Below are 15,129 nucleotides of genomic sequence, written 5' to 3'. Positions count from 1 at the left end.
GGCCTGGGTCAGTCTGAAGCCAGGAGCTAGAGATTTATCCAAGTCTCCAACATGGGTTCAGGGGCTCAAGCACTTGGTCCATCCTCTGCTGCTTTCCCAGGTGTATCAGTACAGAGGTGGATCATGAGTGGAACATCCAAGAATCCAACTGGTGACCATATGGGATGCTCATGCTCCAGGCAGTAGCTTTACCCACTATGCCACAGAGCTGGTCCTAAATATGGCTATTTTAAATTTCAATTGACAGACTGCACTGTGTGAAAGAGATAAAAGGAGTTTGGATTAAGTTTAGGAATATAGCTGTGGTTCATTAATTGTGGTAAGTATAATGATATGAGATATTATTAGGGGATAAAGGGTATGGGGAAATTTGTAGTGTACCACAAAAATCTTAAGGGAAAGATGTCTGTATCTGGAAATATTCTATTAGAACCTTTAAAAATCAAAGATAAATTTAAATTACACAAAGTCCAGAAAGAGTAAAAAAAAAAAAAAAGCTTGTGAATGATGAATTATCAAATGAGTCTAAGATATTTTTTAAAAAATGTGTGTAAAATATGGCAGCAAGGAACAGTTGTAGCATTGTGATGAAGTTGGGGACCCCATAATAACAAAGCAAACCAAGATGGCCATGGGATTCTACTGCTAAGATTGATTTGCACTAGGATGTTAATATACAGGTATTAGTATTAACTACAATTTATAAAACAGATGAAAAAGCATGAAGATGATATGAAATAAATAAATGCTGATCACTTTGAAAGATGTGAACAGTTTTGTAGGAGCAATATAGAGTGACCAACAGTTATAAATGAAATTGTTGAAAACTAAACAATTACAATATATTAAGAAGGATTATAAATTTAAAATTTTCACAAAATTTAAATAAAAATCCACATCAAAATACCATTATAACCATGAAGGAAAAGTGTCAGTAACTTGAATTAAACTATTGACACTTTCAGAAATCAAAGATAAATGTCATAGTTCTGGAAAAATTTATAATTGCCATCAAATGTGATACTTGGAAAAGGAGAATGACCAAATTTGCCTAAGAAGTCTCTGAAAAATTGTATACATGAAAATTGTCAGAAAAATTTACGCAATTTCATGGCCATTGAAAGTTTCTTTAAAAACAAAATACAACCAGTATGGCCTCAAGTTCACAGTGGTTAGATTAGCTTTAAATGGGATACCAAAGATACATGTGGGTGATATAAGCTCAAACACACACACACACAAAATAAATACATAAAAAGAGGATCTAGGTGTTATGAAATAAAATACACTGTGACCAGGGTAAGTAACAATTGTTTTCTAGAAGTAATAGCAGAATGACAAGCAAATATGAGGGAAATTACTGGAAATGATAACAATTACCTTAAAAAAGGAAAATTCAAAAATTTTCACGAAGTATAAATCAAATGAAGATCATACACTTATCAGAGAAATCTTTAAAATAAATGGATTTTTAACTCATTCTATTGAAACTTTCATATATTAATGGGAAGTTTAGAATTCCATGAAATATAAAAAGAAAAATGTTACCTGAAAAGAGTGACTATCATGTGGGTCTAAGATGTCTCTGAAAACATGTGTGCATGATGGTTGCTAGCACAACTTAGAGAATTTTCATGGAGTTCATGACCTCATAATGAACACTTAACCAACATGGTCATGAATTCACAGTGGCAGGACTGGAATACACTGGGATATTAAAGAAAAATACAGGTGATGGTAATCTTAAAGACAGTAATAAAAATATGTTGGATTTTTATGAAATAAAATGATTACTGTGAGTAGAAATGAGCAATTCAGTAGAAGCCATAATAGACAGACAAATAGATATTGGGAAAGCTGATGAAAAATAGACTATTATAATACATTAAAAGAGAAATATTTTTTAAAAACAATAAAATTATAAGTCAAAGATTGTGCTGTTTATTAGAATTAGCTCAAAATATGTTAGCTTTTAAATCTAGTGAAATTTAAAGTTCCATAACAATCAAGAAATGTACTAAGTATATTACCTGCTACTTGTGAAGACTACATTGGACAAAGATAGCCCTGAGAAATTTCATATTTGAACATCATCAGGACAACTTATAGAACTTTGAGGAAGCTGATGACTCAGCTTCACAGTGTAAGTAATGCCTTCAGCTAAGATACTAAAGATGCTCATAAATGATATGTCTAAATTCAAAAAAAAGAAAGTTTAAAAGTGATACACACCTTACGATATAAAATATATTGTCATTACTGTGAAACGAAATCAGTAGTTTGGTCAGAACAATAACAAAATGACACAGAGATAAAAGGGAAATTGCTGAGAAGTAGCTCATTATAATTACATTTAAAAAACAACCTTTTCTGTAAATGTAAATTAAAGATGGTATCAATTAAGGGAATCTGAAAATTTGCCAGTATTTGTAACTAGTCTTTCATTTTTTTTTAAAGATTCATTTATTTACTTGAAAGAGTTACACAGAGAAATAAGGAGAGTCCAAGAGAGAGAGAGAGGTCTTCCATCTGCTGGTTAACTCCCCAGTTGGTCACAATGGCCAGAGTAGCGCCAATCTGAAATGAGGAGCCAGGAACTTCTTTTGGGTTTCCCACATGGGCCATCTTCTTCTGCTTTTGCAGGCCATAACAGAGAGCCAGATTGGAGGAGGAGCAGCCTGGACTCGAACCTGCAGCCATATGGGATGCTGGCACTTCAGGTGGTGGCTTTACCCACCATACCACAGCACCAGCCCCTGCCACAGCTTTTAAAGCCCAAAGATGAGGCTTGGCAGTGAAGTCCAGCAGAGAACTCCAGACATCTGAACCTTTCCTTGGCTGTGTTGGAATCGCTTTAAGGAGACATCAATGACTCTGCCAAGTATGAGATGTTTACATTTCAAAATGGAGGTGTTCAAATTTTATGCAAATACCCTGAGATTGTCCTGCAATTCAAAATGCAGCTGCTGACAGGGAGACAAGTCCTCTGCGACCTCAGGCAGACAAAGGAGAGTGGAAACACGGTGTCCATTAATGCTCTGAAATTCTGTCAATATCAATTATTCAACAACAGTTTCTTTTTTCCTATATAATTTGGACAGTTCTCATACCAGGTATTACTTCTACAAACTATCAATTTTTGACCCTCCTCCTTTTCAAGTAGAGATTATCAGAGGAGAATATTTACATATTTATGAATCACAAGCTCTGTTGCTGGGTGAAGTTCGGGTTACCCATAGGATGTGCATCTTTTGCGGTAGTCTACATTTTTGAATGCATATTTATTTTTTGGCTTGCAAAAGAGAAATATCAATCAAGTGTGCAAGACCTGAATAGTGAGTACATGCTCATAGCAGCAGTGAACACAGCTAAAAAGCCTACACCAACAGAACTCTCTGGCACCTGGGCATGGCACATATTGGTTGGGTCCCCTCAACTTGAAGTGAGAGTCCCTTGTTTTCTCGACTACATAGTTCGTCTTGACTTGATTGAACCACATCCATCTCCTGCTCATGTTTTGTTCATTCTGGACCAGTGACTCTAAAAGCCAGCAAGATTTTCACAGATTTCCTTGGTGCTGCTGCTTTATCAGAATAAACACCTTTTTGCAACTAGCTTTATAGAAAGCCCATCTCATATGCACTCAACAAACAGACCTCACTGGAAAGGAATCCCTGTGTCTAGGCCTACTTTTAGCAATGCAGTAAAACAAATGTCTTTTTTTTTCTTTAAAGCACAACCAGCGCTGTGGTGTAGCAGATAAAGCTGCCACCTGCAATGCCAGCATCCCATATGGGTACCGGTTCAAGTCCTGGCTGCCCAATTTCCAATCTAGCTCTCTGCTATGGCCTGGAAAAGCAGTAGAAACTGGTTCAAGTCCTTGAGCCTCTAAACCTATGTAGGAGACCTGGAAGAAGCTCCTGGATCCTGGCTTCGGATCAGCTCAGCTCTGGCCATTGCAGCCATCTGGGGAGAGAACCAGCAGATGGAAGACCTCTCTCTCTGTCTCTCTCTCTCTTTCTCTGTCTCTCTCTCTCCCTCTCTCTCTCTGCCTCTCTGTAACTCTGCCTTTCAAATAAGTAAATAAATATTTTTTAAAAATACTATCAGGAACGTTCAGATACTTAATAAAAATGTGATTGAGTGTTTAAGTTAATCAAGTCTCCTTGATTTTGATTCCATTACTTGAGCTCCGGGCAAAAACAGAAAGTAGGGAGATACTAAATCAAGTAAAGCTGTAGAAGGGCTTCTGAAGAAGAGAAAAGATTACATGGATAAAATAATCTAATGAAAATCTTCCTGATAGCTATGATTTTTGTCGACTTTAGTACCTTCTCACTAAAGTATGGACAGGGCCAAGAATAAAGCATTGATTTACTGGCCCCAGAGCCAGAGATAATAATCTGAGGATCAAAAGAAATTGGCAATGTTTTTTCCCAACACCAAACTTCTATTCTTACATGATCACCATTTTCCAACACACACACACACACACAAATACACACACACACTCATTAAGCTGAAAAAGCAAAACTTGTTTATTATAAAGAAACTTTACTGTTGACTTTCAGAATGTCTTTTAATTTATTCTATGGGGCTTCCCATGTCTGTTCATGAAATTTATGGTAGAGATGATGTTTTTCTGCATTAACAGGTAATCAAAATATACCATTGGCACATCTAATCTTAGTAAAATAATAAAAACTTTCAATAATCAAAATTATAGCTACCTTCTTTTCCCAATTCAATTCTAATACAGGCTGACCATTTACAGGAGAAATGGGATGTGACAGGTACCTGCAGATAATCTGATTTACTTAAGCTCTCTCTTCACTTACTATGCTAGAAAAGATGGTAATTCACTTGACTTTTGGCATCATTGGCACTTTCTAGTCAGGTCTATGGGTCTAAGATAATCTGTATCATCTCTCCTGTGCACATGGACCACCAATGTTCCATGACATAAACTTAAGCAACAATTGTTCTTATGGACTCTAAGAATACAGATCACTTAAAAAAGCCATCTCTTTGTCATTCCACTTTCAAAACATGTGGCAAATCAGTCTTGGGCATGAGTCAGATTCAAGTCCGACATGGCAGGAGTCACTAATTATGCTCTCCAGATAATCTTCTGAAAGCCCCTCTCTCGTGATTCATATGAAGGGAATTGCATCCTGACTCCTTCCCCTTGGAAGTGTGATAGGACACTTAGCACAGTAAGCTAGTCTCTGGTTTTTTGTTGTTGTTGTTGTTTTGACAGGAAGAACAGTCTGTTCCCTGACTCATACACTCCCAATCCTTTATAAACTTGACATGGTTAAGTATCTTGAAAATCATGTAACTCAAATATAAGTTGGATGTAGATGTTTGGATTGATTTCTGGTGTTTCTATTCTGTTCCATTGGTCTATCCATCTGTTTCTGTACCAGTACCATGCTGTTTTGATAACAACTGCCCTGTAGTATGTCCTGAAATCTGGTATTGTGATGCCTCTGGCTTTGTTTTTGTTGGACAAGATTGCTTTGGCTATTCGAGGTCTTCTGTGTCTCGATATGAATTTCAGCATCATTTTTTCCAGATCTGAGAAGAATGTCTTTGGTACCTTGATTGGTATTGCATTGAATGTATAAATTGCTTTTGGGAGAATAGACATTTTGATGATATTGATTCTTCCAATCCATGAGCATGAAGGATTTCTCCATTTTTTGGTATCCTCTTCTATTTCTTTCTCTAAGGTTTTGTAGTTTTCATCTTAGAGATCTTTAATGTCCTGGTTAAGTTTATTCCAAGGTATTTGATTGTTTTTGTAGCTATTGTGAATGGGATTGATCTTAGAAGTTGTTCCTCAGCCGTGGCATTGCCTGTGTATACAAAGGCTGTTGATTTTTGTGCATTGATTTTATATCCTGCTACTTTGCCAAACTCTTCGATGAGTTCCAGTAGTCTCTTAGTAGAGTTCTTTGGGTCCCCTAAATAAAGAATCATATCATCTGCAAAGAGGGATGGTTTGAGTTCTTCCTTCCCAATTTGGATCCCTTTAATTTCTTTTTCTTGCCTAATAGCTCTGGCTAAGACTTCCAGAACTATATTGAAGAGCAATGGTGAGAGTGGGCATCCATGTCAGAGGAAATGCTTCCAACTTTTCCCCATTCAATAGGATGTTGGCCGTGGGTTTTTTGTATATTGCTTTGATTGTATTGAGGAATGTTCCTTCCATACCCAATTTGCTTAGGGTTTTCATCATGAAAGGGTGTTGTATTTTATCAAATGCTTTCTCTGCGTCTATTGAGAGAATCATATGGTTTTTCTTCTGCAGTCTGTTAATGTAGTGTATTACGTTGATTGATTTGCGAACATTGAACCATCCCTGCATACCAGGGATAAATCCCACTTGGTCTGGGTGGATGATCTTTCTGATGTGTTGTTGCATTCTATTGGCCAGAATTTTATTGAGGATTTTTGCATCTATGTTCATCAGGGATATTGGTCTGTAATTCTCTTTCAATGCTGCGTCTTTTTCTGGCTTAGGAATTAAGGTGATGCTGACTTCATAGAAATAATTTGGGAGGATTCCCTGTTTTTCAATTGTTCTGAATAGTTTGAGAAGAATTGGAGTTAGTTCTTCTCTAAATGTCTGGTAGAACTCAGCAGTGAATCCATCTGGTCCTGGGCTTTTCTTTGTTGGGAGGGCCTTTATTACTGTTTCAATTTCTGTGTCAGTTATGGGTCTGTTTAGGTTTTCTACGTCTTCCTGGCTCAATTTAGGTAGGTTGTATGTGTCCAAAAATCTGTCCATTTCTGATAGATTTCCCTGTTTGCTGCCATACAAGTCCTTGTAGTAATTTCTGACGATTCTTTTTATTTCTGTGGTGTCTGTTGTTACGTTTCCCTTTTCATCTCAGATCCTATTGAGTTGGGTCTTTTCTTTTTTTAGTTGGGCCAATTGGGTGTCAATTGTGTTTATTTTTTCAAAAAACCAGCTCCTCGTTTGGCTGATTTTTTGTAATGTTTTTGGATTCAATCCTGTTGATTTCTTCTTTGATTTTAATTATTTCTCTTCTCCTACTAGCTTTGGGTCTGGTTTGCTGCTGATTTTCTAGATCCTTGAGATGACTTGAAAGCTCATCTATTTTGTGCCTTTCCAATTTCTTGATGTAGGCTCCTATTGATATAAACTTTCCTCTTAACACTGCTTTTGTTGTATCCCATAGGTTTTGGTATGTGTGCTGTTATCCTCATTTACTTCCAGGAAATTTTTGATTTCTCTTTTAATTTCTTCTCTGACCCATTGTTCATTCAGGAGCATGTTGTTCAATCTCCATGTGTTTGCACGTGTTCTAGGGATTCCCGAGTTGCTAATTTCCAACTTCATTCCTTTATGGTCTGAGAAGCTGCATGGTATGATTCTAATTCTTTTGAATTTGCTGAGACTTGCTTTATGGCCAAGCATGTGGTCAATCCTAGAGAAGGTTCCATGTACTGCTGAGAAGAATGTAAAGTCCTTAGATGTAGGATGAAATGTTCTGTAGATATCTGTTAGATCCATTTGGGCTATAGTGTCATTGAAATCTACTGTCTCCTTGTTGGTCTTCTGTCCTGATGATCTGTCTAGCTCTGAGAGTGGAGTATTGAAGTCCCCCAGTACTATTGTATTGGGGTCTAAGTCTCCCTTTAAGTCCCTTAACAAGTCTTTTAAATAAGCTGGTGCCCTGTAATTCGGTGCATATACATTGATAATCGTTATATCTTCCTGTTGAATGGATCCCTTAATCATTAAATAGTGCCCCTCTTTGTCTCTCCTAACAGTTTTTGTGGTAAAATTTATGTTGTCTGATATTAAGATGGCTACGCCCGCTCTTTTTTCATTTCTGTTGGCATGGTATATCTTTTTCCAGCCTTTCACTTTCAGTCTGTGTGCATCATTGTTGGAAAGATGAGTTTCTTGTAAGCAGCAAAAAGATGGGTTTTGTTACTTAACCCAATCAATCCAAACATCTACAGCCAACTTATATTTGATCAAAGATCCAAAACTAATCCCTGGAATAAGGACAGTCTATTCAATAAATGGTGCTGAGAAAATTGGATTTCCACGTGCAGAATCATGAAGCAAGATCCCTACCTTTCACCTTACAGAAAAAATCACTCAACATGGATTAAAGACTTAAATCTATGACCCGAAACCATCAAATTATTAGAGAGCATTGGAGAAACCCTGCAAGATATAGGTACAGGCAAAGACTTCTTTGAAAAGACCCCAGGAGCACAGGCAGTCAAAACCAAAATTAACATTTGGGATTGCATCAAATTGGGAAGTTTCTGTACTTCAAAAGAAACAGTCAGGAAAGTGAAGAGGCAACAGACAGAATGGGAAAAATATTTGCAAACTATACTACAGATAAAGGGTTGATAACCCTTTATCTACAAAGAAATCTACAAAGAAATCAAGAAAATCCACAACAACAGAACAAACAACCCACTTAAGAGATAGGCCAAGGACCTCAATAGACATTTTTCAAAAGAGGAAATCCAAATGGCCAACAGACACATGAAAAAATGTTCAAGATCACTAGCAATCAGAGAAATGCAAATCAAAACCACAGTGAGGTTTCACCTCACCCCGGTGAGAATGGCTCACATTCAGAAATCTACCAACAATAGATGCTGGAGAGGATGTGGGGAAAAAGGGACACTAACCCACTGTTGGTGGGAATACAAACTGGTTAAGCCACTATGGAAGTCTGTCTGGAGATTCCTCAGAAACCTGAACATAACCCTACCATACAGCCCAGCCATCCCACTCCTTGGAATTTACCCAAAGGAAATTAATTTGGCTAATAAAAAAGCCATCTGCACATTAATGTTTATTGCAGCTCAATTCACAATAGCTAAGACCTGGAACCAACCCAAATGCCCATCAACAGTAGACTGGATAAAGAAATTATGGGACATGTACTCCATAGAATACTACACAGCAGTAAGAAACAATGAAACCAAGTCATTTGCAACAAGATGGAGGAATCTGGAAAACATCATGCTGAGTGAATTAAGCCAGTCCCAAAGAGACAAATTTCATTTGTTTTCCCTGATGGCAACAACCAAAGGGGAAACCTGTTGAAGTGAAATGGACACTATAAGAAACAATGACCTGATCAGCTCTTGTCCTGACTCTAGATGTACAATGTAATACTTTATCCTTTTTAGTATTTGTGGTTGTTGTTGTTGTTTTTGTTGTTCTAGTATTAGTGGTTGAACTCTGTAATTAACACACAATTATTCTTAGGTGTTTAAATTTTAACTGAAAAAGTGATCCCTGTTAAATTTAAGAGTGGAAAAAGAGAGGGAGGAGATGTACAATTTGGGACATGCTCAATCAGACTTGCCCCAAATGATGGAGTTAGAAATGTGCCAGGGGATTCCAATACAATCCCATCAAGGTGGCATGTACCAATGCCATCTCACTAGTCCAAGTGATCAATTTCAGTTCACAACCAATGGCTCTGATAGGTCTAAGAAACAAAGGGATCACACAAACAAGACAAGTGTCTGCTAATACTAACTGATAGAATCAAAAAGGGAGAGAAAGATTCAACATGGGAAGTGGGATACACAACAGACTCAGAATGGCAGATGTCCTAAACAACACTCTGGCCTCAGAATCAGCTCTTAAGGCATTTGGATCTGGCTAAAGAGCCCATGAGAGTATTGTAGGCATGGAAAGCCAAGATACCATGGAAAAGAAAAAAAAAGAAGACCTAAATGAAAGATCTCTGTGAGTGAGATCCCAGTGGAAGGAACGGGGCCATCAAAGAAGGAGGTACCTTTCTCTGAAGGGAGGAGAGAACTTCCACTTTGACTATGACCCTATTGGAATAAGATCGAAGTCAGCGAACTCTAAAGGCTTCCATAGCCCTGGCAACTCATGCCTAGAGCCTAGGGAGATTACTGACACCATGAACAGGAGTGTCAAATTGTTAAGTCAGCAACAGGTGTCACTGTGTGCTTACATCCCATGTGGGATCTGTCCTTAATGTGTTGTCTAATGTGCAGTGATGCTATAACTAGTACTGAAACAGTATATTTACACTTTGTGTTTCTGTGTGGGTACAAACTGATGAGATCTTTACTAATTATATACTGAATCGATCTTCTGTATATAAAGATAATTGGAAATGAAAAAAAAACCTGGTGTTAAATTGGAAATGGCATAGAAAATTAATTAATTTTTTAAAAAAAATATTATGTAGGATCTCTGTCTTTAATGTGCTGTACACTCTTATTTAATGCTATAACTAGTACTCCAACAGTATTTTTTTTCACTTTGTGTTGCTATATGGGGGCAAACTGTTGAAATTGTTACTTAATATATACTAAACTGATCTTCTGTATATAAAGAGAATTGAAAATGAATCATGATGTGATTGGAAAGGGAGAGGGAGTGGGAAAGGGGAGGGTTGTGGGTGGGAGGGAAGTTTTGGGAGGGGGAAGCCATTGTAACCCATAAGCTGTACTTTGGAAATTTATATTCATTAATTAAAAGTTTAATAACCCCCCCCCCCAAAAAAAATAAAAGAAAATCATGTAACTCATTCCCCCCTCCTCCTCATGTAAGAACTAGATCGTGTTTTATTCTCTCACCTTCAAATCCTTTGTCTAGGGCCTCAGCTAACTAACATAAATAGGGAGTCTCATTTTAAGATTCTGTCTCATGTGGTTCTAAAACTGCCTCAAATTCAAGAAGTAAGGGAAAATAATTATTTTTTATTAAATGAGGAAGACCAAATGGTGACAGGTGATTTTTTTTGAGAGGCAGAGAGACATATATATAGGGAGCTCCCTTTGATTGGTTCACTTTTTTTTTTTTTTGACAAGCAGAGTGGACAGTGAGAGAGAGGCAGAGAGAGAAAAGTCTTCCTTTACCGTTGGTTCAACCTCCAATGGCCTCTGCGGCCGGTGCGCTGCGGCCAGTGCACCGCGCTGATCCAAAGCCAGGAGCCAGGTGCTTCTCCTGGTCTCCCATGTGGGTGCAGGGCCCAAGGACTTGGCCATCCTCCACTACACTTCCGGACCACAGCAGAGAGCTGGACTGGAAGAGGGGCAACTGGGACAGAATCCGGCACCCCGACCAGGACTAGAACCCGGAGTGCCAGCACTCTGCTAGGTGGAGGATTAGCCTATTGAGCCATGGTGCCAGCTTGGTTGGTTCACTTCTAAGATGTCCTGACAGCCAGGGCTTGGCCAATACCAAAACTAGGAGCCATAAACCCAATCTAGAAACCTTATGTGGGTGGCAGGAGCCCAAATACTTGAGCCGTCACTGTTGACTCCCTGGGTCTGCATTAGCAGAAAGCTGGAGTCAGGAGCCATAGCTGGGCATTGAACTCAGGCATGTGTGGAACATGGGCATTATAAACAGCATCTTAACCTGGGCTAAATGCTTGCCCTATCAGCAGATGATTTGAAGATATTTACAGCTGAAGTGAGATCACCATTTGACCTGTATTCACCTATCTCAAAGTTTTTATTGGCAGCCATATGCTCATCTCTGTAACAATTAAAAATGTGGTGGAGTTGATGATTTTCATGTAGCAGGGATAAAGGCTCAAATCCTAAGAAAATAGATATGCTACTCTTTTTTCACAAAACCAATAATCTTACTTCCACAGAGGACTCTCCTTAGAGAATCTGCAGGTCAAGAAGAACTCAACGAGAGGTATATCTGCCTTTCTGGGAATATTATCTTAGGGAACTCATAGGCTATTAAGAAATAATTAACATCAGATAGGTCAAATAATAGATTTTCTATCAAAGAAGATAGTGGCTCCCGGAAAGCCCCAAATAAAGTGACTCTATGTAGAATGAAAATCAGGAGCTGATTTTAAATCAATAGTTTTGTAATATGGAGAAACAATCTAAAATAGAGTCTGCCGGGTTTAAAAATCTCTAGAACTCTGAATTTTGTGCTTAATGAGAATCAGACTTTGACTTCCACAGCATTTGGGTTTGAAATTCCTCTGGAATATCAGAAATCTTGGTATTTCAATATGACCCTTTCCCATTTCCATGAACATCAGAGACACGCTAGCTACAACACTGTGGAATGTTTTCCCTGTAATTTGCTGATTTAACATGTTTTTGCTTGGCATTTTCAAATTTTACTTTTTCTTTTGCCATTAACTATTTCTAGGGTAGCTTTATAAATTTAAGTTTTGGTATTTGTGCAAGATTTACCTGGTAAGAAAGGATAATTTCTAAAAACTACATTTTAATAAATCTTATCAAAGTTCAGAATATGTTAGGATGAAACCATGCAAAGTTTACTTTGTGGATGACACTTTTCCTTCATACACATAGAAAGAACTATATAAACTTCACAAATTTGCATTCAGAGGGCATGTTAAAACTAAGAGGTAGCATTAACTTAAAATTCTTGGTGGAAGTCAAACCTTTATCATGTAAACATATTTTCCTGCGTAATTTCATGAAAGCTCGTTTATTTATCTTGCTAATACTACGGTCCAATATAACTTTATTTCTAAATTCACTTTTACAAGCTATAGCTTTTTGCAAAGATAATAGTAGGAAAACATTTATAAACCATAGATTTTCATAAATTGGCCCCAATCAGATGCTTAGTAGGAATAGTATTATCTCCAGTTTTTACTCTCTTTAAAAAAAAGCACTGGAACCTTTCATTTTGTTAATATTAAAAAAGGCCAATTTCTTAGATTCTGTGTCCTATGGACAAGACAAGCTGAAAGAACCTAACTCTGCTTCCTTTTGGTTCTAACTTCCCACTTGTGTATGTATATTTGAGTGTGTGTTCACAAGTATAAAGAAATCATTATTTTTGCAGCTTCTGGCCTAAATGCATTTTAGTCCACTTGCTATAATTCAATTTACTTCCTTCTGAAAATAGTGCCTCAGTTGCAATCATCTCCTCCTTAAAATCTCCATGCAAGCGCCGGCGCTGCGGCTCAATAGGCCAATCCTCCACCTTGCGGCGCCAGCACACCGGGTTCTAGTCCCGGTCGGGGCACCGGTTGCCCTTCTTCCAGGCCAGCTCTCTGCTATGGCCAGGGAGTGCAGTGGAGGATGGCCCAAGTGCTTGGGCCCTGCACCCCATGGGAGACCAGGAGAAGCACCTGGCTCCTGCCATCGGAACAGCGCGGTGCGCCAGCCGCAGCGCGCCTACTGCGGCGGCCATTTACTACGGCAAAAAGGAAGACATTTCTCTCTCTCTCTCTCTCACTGTCCACTCTGCCTGTCAAAAAAAAAAAATCTCAATGCAAGCAAGCTTAGTTAATAAATACAGATTAATATAGCTGAATACCAGTTTCCCCCTTAAGCCCACTTTCTCAGAATATTATCATCTGATTGGTTTACGGAGAGAAGAAAACAACAATAAGGTTGGGAGGGTTGGAGACAGTGGTAAAATAACAATAAAAACAGCAATAAAAATGCTAGATATAGCATCTGTTTTTTGCTTAGCCCGTTGAGCTTGACAGTTCCTGATTTATGCTATAGTCCATGTTTGAACAGATATGAAAAAGGGAAAGGTAAAAGAATGTCTATGCGAGATATTAAATAGTGCAGGAAAAATAAGAGCTGTTATTACCCTGGCAAGGAAAAGAGAAACTCAGTGAAATTTCTTTCCACAGATTTGCCTTTGTGATCTGCAAGGTGCTGTTCCCCTGCTTACATTCCATTACTCTGGCAATGCACTCCTGTGAAATAAAGATTATTAAAGTGCATATGATTATTTTGCTGCTGAGTGAATAAGACAAGCTGCTTCTGAAATGCCTTATCAGAGGAATTCAATTTTAAACCAAATTGTGTTTTTGTCTCCTTCTAGCTTTCTCCTCCCTCCCCCCACTTCAAATAAAACCATCATCTCCATGGTTACCTCATGATATTTTGTTACTCATTGACACCCTGAGTATTTTAAGCTTTCTTTTAATTTCATGAACCCATTTTTCCCATTTTATTATAGCTTTAGTCTATTTTCCAGCTATCTACCATCTGTTTGGAAATCAGTATGCAATGTGTCTTTGACTTGATTTTTATTATATAGTAGTAATAAAAGTAATGGGTTCTGAACTAAATATAAATACATATATTACCCACTGGATATGCAATATTTGAGCAAAGGATGAGACAAAGAGCTAAGATATAGCATAAGGTATATAATGTGAACATATTTTCCTGTGTAATCTTATGAAAGTTCATTTATCATGCTAATACTACAACCCAATATTTCTAAATTCTAAATTTATTTATTTATTTATTTCTAAATTCATTTTTATATGCTATACCTTTTTGGCAAAGATAATGGTAGGAAAACATTTATTAACCATATATTTTCATAAATTGGCTCCAATCATATGTTCAGTAGGCATTTTCTTATTGCCAGTTTTCACTCACTTTTAACCAATCTTTAGTCTCTTGGGTATTCCCCATCCCGCACCACCCTGAGGTGACATTATAGAGATGGGAAGTTCTATAGTTACATTGATAGTCACACTTTTGTTGCCTGATACTTCTACATTTCTATTCAGTTAAGTAAGATAGTAGAGGAAAGATTCTCGCAAGTCTTCTTCTCTATTATTAGCCAATTTCCTGAAGAGAGAGTGATAATAGTTTTGCTAGAATTATCTATTTGATTTTATGGGAACCTATAGTTTTAGCATATACACAGTTCAAGCAAAGGCCAAGCAAACACAAATTGGCAATGGTTAGTGTGCACTGTTTTCATGCTATCTATGTGAAAAAGTTATTTAAAATCTTTTAAAATAAGAGTTAAATCAACTGAACAAGAAGTGAAAGAAACAGGAGTCTGTTTAGAAAAAGGCAAATTTCCAACAGAAGCTACACCAAAGACTCCTTATGCATCTGTACCAGCCTGGAGAAACTTCATCCTACACTGCTTGACAAAGAATGGTGGAGACAGATGACAAGATAGCACTGTATCTACCAAGACTGACTATAGAACATTTTTCCACTACCATAAAGCACTGGCATGTAAGCAGATACTTTTGTATAAAACACACACACACACACACACACGGAATATAGTACAGTGTTGATATTCTCAAAACACAGAATGTGAATCTTCACCTGTTAACATTAATT

At 37.6% G+C, this 15,129-nt stretch overlaps 1 pseudogene; it reads left to right on the top strand.

Moving 5' to 3' along the window:
- The first annotated feature begins 917 nt into the window (after positions 1-917).
- LOC133755403 (inducible T-cell costimulator-like) lies at positions 918-3,538 on the top strand (annotated as a pseudogene).
- Positions 3,539-15,129: the final 11,591 nt, after the last annotated feature.

Source organism: Lepus europaeus, unplaced genomic scaffold (assembly GCF_033115175.1).
Source record: "Lepus europaeus isolate LE1 unplaced genomic scaffold, mLepTim1.pri SCAFFOLD_44, whole genome shotgun sequence".
NCBI lineage: Eukaryota > Metazoa > Chordata > Mammalia > Lagomorpha > Leporidae > Lepus > Lepus europaeus.
Note: the sequence above shows the minus strand (reverse complement) of the source record. Positions and strands in the feature narration are given on the sequence as shown.